The 4,630-nt window shown below is 39.6% G+C and overlaps 1 non-coding gene across 1 annotated transcript; it reads right to left on the reverse strand.

Annotated features, from left to right (window-relative positions):
* Positions 1-754: 754 nt before the first annotated feature.
* LOC149753723 (small nucleolar RNA R71) lies at positions 755-860 on the reverse strand. The gene has a single exon (XR_016409270.1). It is a non-coding gene; the product is annotated as a small nucleolar RNA R71 (small nucleolar RNA).
* Positions 861-4,630: the final 3,770 nt, after the last annotated feature.

The following is a 4,630-nucleotide window of genomic DNA, read 5'->3' on the forward strand; positions in this document are numbered from 1 at the left end:
TGTCTAGGCAAGCTTTGTCCCTATAAAGGAGACAGTTCATCTGTTCGAGGCAAGTGGGTTTTAAGTGGGACCTTTGCGAACGCATCGTGACCCCTCCACTTACCTGGGAGCTTACCTGGTCAACTCGGTTCATTAGACCGGATTGGAGGCTTAGGTGCCCTCTTCAAACCAGTTAGGAGCTGTCTAGTGATTTTAGGTCAAAGACTAGGATTGATATGCTTTTCTCTTTTATTGCATGCTTGATTGATCGAGTACTAGTGTATGCACGGTAGTCGTTCTAGAGTACAAAATCTATTACCTTTCGACCCTGAAATAGAACGAACCCTTAGGAACATTCGAGCTAAGATCAAAACATTAGAATCATCGCCACCTCTTAAGATGGCTGAAGAACAACCCAAACTCCTGAGGGAGTACTTTACTCCCACTATTTACACTTCCCCATCTTGCATTCGATTACCTGAAGTAGCAGCTGTACAATATGAAATAAAGTCTAGTGTGATCCAAATGCTTCCATCTTTTTATGGGCTCACCAATGAAGATCCATATAAACACCTAGATGAATTCCTTGAAATTTGCACCACTGTCAAGATTCAGAATTTCACTGATGATGCTCTGAAACTTAGATTATTCCCCTTCTCCCTTAAAGATAGAGCAAAACAATGGCTGAATTCTTTAGAAGCTAACTCAATTCGTTCTTGGGATCAAATGCAACAAGAATTCCTTAAAAAATACTTTCCCATAGGAAGAACGAACCAGTTTAGACGTGCCATTACAAGCTTCTCCCAAACTGAGGGAGAAGAATTTCATGAAACTTGGGAGAGATTTAGGGACCTAATCCGTAAATGCCCTCATCATCAAATACCTAAGTGGCAACTAGTGCAATGTTTTTATGACGGATTGACAGAACGAAACCGTCAGATGATTGATGCCGCATGTGGGGGGACATTCATGCTTCAAAATGAGCATGAAGCATGGAAATTATTTGAAAATCTAAATGAAAACTCCCTCCACCATGCTTCATGTTCTCGTCAAGCACCCCCGAGTTCTCAAAGAAAAGGGACCATTTGTGAAATAAGTCATTCTATGGACCTGTCTAGCAAGGTAGATGCATTGTCCCATAAGATTGACCAACTAATGATAGGAGGGCATTACATGAACTCTTCCCAAGCACAAGTGTGTACTATTTGTTCTAGCCCATCCCACCCTATTCATGAGTGCCCTTCAGCGCCCCAATTCTCCGAACTCGTGCAAGAACACATCAATGCTGCACAAACACTGCCTAGACCGGGTAATGACCCATTTTCCAATACATATAACCCGGGATGGCGAAATCATCCAAACTTTTCTTGGAAGCAGCAAGCTTCGAATACTGCCCAACCTTATTCCCAAAACTTTCCAAACCCTCAGAATTTTCAAACCCCACAAAATATTCATCCCTACCATCCCTCGACTCAATTTCAACACACTCCTCCTCCACCCCAAAGAAACACAGCCTTTGAGGAGAAAGTGTTGAACGCCCTTCAAGGTTTGGAAACCATTACACAATTGGTGCACTCTCACACGCAATCAATCGCCAAGCTAGAATCCCAGATGGGGCAACTAGCTAATGCACTGAACAAGCGAGAGGAAGGAAAGCTTCCAAGCTGTTGCCCAAGGTGACAAGCCAAGAGGGGGGGTGAATTGGTTTCTTCTAAAATTTTGGTGCTTTAAACGTTTTCTTAATTAAGTGCGGTGGATGCTTCATTAAACTATTTGAATGATTTAAACTAGTGCAAAGATAGAAGATGATGCAAGAATAAACGTAAGCACAAGCACAACACAAACACAACAATATATAGTGGTTCGGTGCTCTCCTTAGCACCTACGTCCACTCCCCAAGCGTCCCCTTGGGAATTCACTATAATCCCGCGGATTACAGTTGGATTGTTTTCCGGGCTCACAATCCAAAAACCTTTGTTGGTTTTACGGGCTCACCAACGAACCTATACACTTTGGTTTTCCGGGTTCACCAAAAACCTTTGTTGGTTTTACGGGCTCACCAACGAACCTATACACTTTGGTTTTCCGGGTTCACCAAAAACCTTTGTTGGTTTTGCGGGCTCACCAACGAACCTTTACAAAGTGTTTAATAAATAAAAAGAAAAGATTCAAACTCCTAAATGAGCATATAAAACAATATGAACTACAAAGAAGAGTTGGAAAGTATTTATCGCTTTGAAGTCGCTTTGCTCTTCTTTGTCAAGGATGCTTCACTCTTCAAGGGAGGATGGAGCTCTTGATGACTCTTTGAATCTGCTCAATCCCTTTCTTTGGACTCTTGAATGAAGCACTTGGATGAAGCTTGCCTTGCTAGGGTTCTCTCTTGAATGCACTAGATGTATTTTCCTAAAAGCTTGCTTCCTCTGATGAATACTCCCTTTTAAATACTTCTCCAACCTCCAAATAGTCCTTTCTGACCGTTGGATTGAAGAAACTAGCCGTTTATAGCCGTTGGGAGTCCAAAAAGCATTTCTGCACAACTAGCCGTTATGTTCAGCCCGTGTTTGGGTCGGCTCAACCTGTCCTTGGGTCGACCCAACTTTGCCTTGGGTCGACTCAAACATTCCTTGGGTCGACCCTCTCAGAAACCACAGAAACTTCAATTTCAGCCTTCCTTCCCATGGGTCGGCTCAAACTTTTCTTGGGTCGACCCAACTTTCAGAAAATTCAGAATCTTGAATTTCAGCCTTTCTTCACTTGGGTCGACTCAACCTTTCTTTGGGTCGACTCAAGGTTTACTTGGGTCGACTCAACTTCTTCTTGGGTCGACCCTCTCAGTAAATCCAGAGAACCATTTTCTGAGTTGTTTGAGGATCTTGTTGTTTGGGTCGACTCATGCTTTCCTTGGGTCGACCCAACTCACTGTTCATCTGTGCCATTTTTGCAGAAGTGTGCCAAATGATTTCTTGATGTGCCGGGGTCGACCTAATCATCCTTTGGGTCGACTCAATCCACACTTTGCTGCATCTCAAGGTTAGATTCATTCATATAAACAATGAAATGTATCTATATCAATTTATACAAATATACTGAGAGTAATGAACTTATAAATGAAGTATCGATTTAACTTATAACATACTCTTGTTAAATGCTTGTTAATCATCAAAATAATACTATCATTCTCAATCTCCCCCTTTTTGATGATTACAAAATAAAGAGTATGAGCTTATTGATACTTATCTTAAAATCAATTTTTGAAAAGGGCTTAACTTGCTGAATTTCAGCTTTTCATATATAAGAGTGAAGTCTCCCCCTATATCATTTAAATGTTGCCAATTTGACTTTTTGAGTTACTCCCCCTTTCATTTATAATTCATTAAAGATGAAACTCCAAAAATTTGAGATAAAACATGAGTTTCAGATTATGTATCGAGGTGTGAAAGGTGCGTGCCAAATTCTGAAATTATGTGTGCCAAATTCTGAAATTTGATATAAATTTTTGAGTTGATCATTTTCATTGTTGCAAATTGCTCTCCCTTGGATGTATATGCTTTCCTATATGATTTTCAATTTGTTTTACAAATTATTTCTCTTTCTTTCTTTACTTCTCCTCTTATTACTCTTTCTTTACTTCTCCCCCTTTTTGTTATTCTATTTACTCTAAAGATATCTTTACTTCTCCCTTTACTTCTCCCCCTATTACTCTTTCTTTACTTCTCCCCTTATTTCTCTTTCTTTACTTCTCCTTTCTTTACTTCTTCCCTTTTTGTTACTTTATTTACTCTAATTTATTTACTCTAAAGATATCTTTACTTCTCCCCTAAAGATATCTTTACTTCTCCCCTAATACTCTTTCCTTACTTCTCCCCCTTTTTGTTATCATCAAAAAGATACATGGGAAAAGATGCAAAAAAATAACAAACTTCAAACTTCATTGATCAAAATAGGAACATTTTAGTACATTCATGCCAAAAACAAAAGCACAATGTTCCTTAATCAAAGTTTAAGATACATGATAAACACAAAATAAATATGAGAACTAGATACATATCCTAGGCTTTAAAGAAAGATCGTGAGACTCTTCCGGATAGCTTGACTACGGCTCTCTTGGGTCCCATTTCTCCAAGATCTTGAAGTATTCTACTATTTGGAGATGATTGGAGAAGATTTGAGAGTGGGGAATAGGGTTTTCGGAAGAGGACAAAGGGTAAACAGTGCCCTAGATATGCTCTCAGGTCCCCTTTTAACAGTGGGGTCCCGACGTTGGGTCGACTCAAGATTTTTCTTGGGTCGACTCAACGTTGGGTCGACCCTGTTCTGGGTTGGGTCGACCCAAGTGCAGAATTTTCCTTTTCTCTTCCTTTTTGCTTCTAAAAATTTTCCTTGCTTCCAATCCTTATAAATTCTTTCTGGGACAATGATACATGAGTAAGAAATCTATAGATAACACGTTTGACTCATGTTTCATGGGTTTTTAGAAATTGGAGGAATGTATCATGAGACTACTTGCTCCCTTTTATATTTCTTCAATAAAAAGGATCACATATGCCTAATTTCCTCCTTAGCGTGCAGAATCTATCTTCACTCAAGGGTTTTGTGAATATGTCGTCTAATTGTTTTTCAGTGCATATATGCTTAATACATATGTTTC

The sequence above is a fragment of the Phoenix dactylifera genome, chromosome 4 (assembly GCF_051530095.1).
Source record: "Phoenix dactylifera cultivar Ajwa chromosome 4, Ajwa_hap1_PhDact_Kaust_v1.1, whole genome shotgun sequence".
NCBI lineage: Eukaryota > Viridiplantae > Streptophyta > Magnoliopsida > Arecales > Arecaceae > Phoenix > Phoenix dactylifera.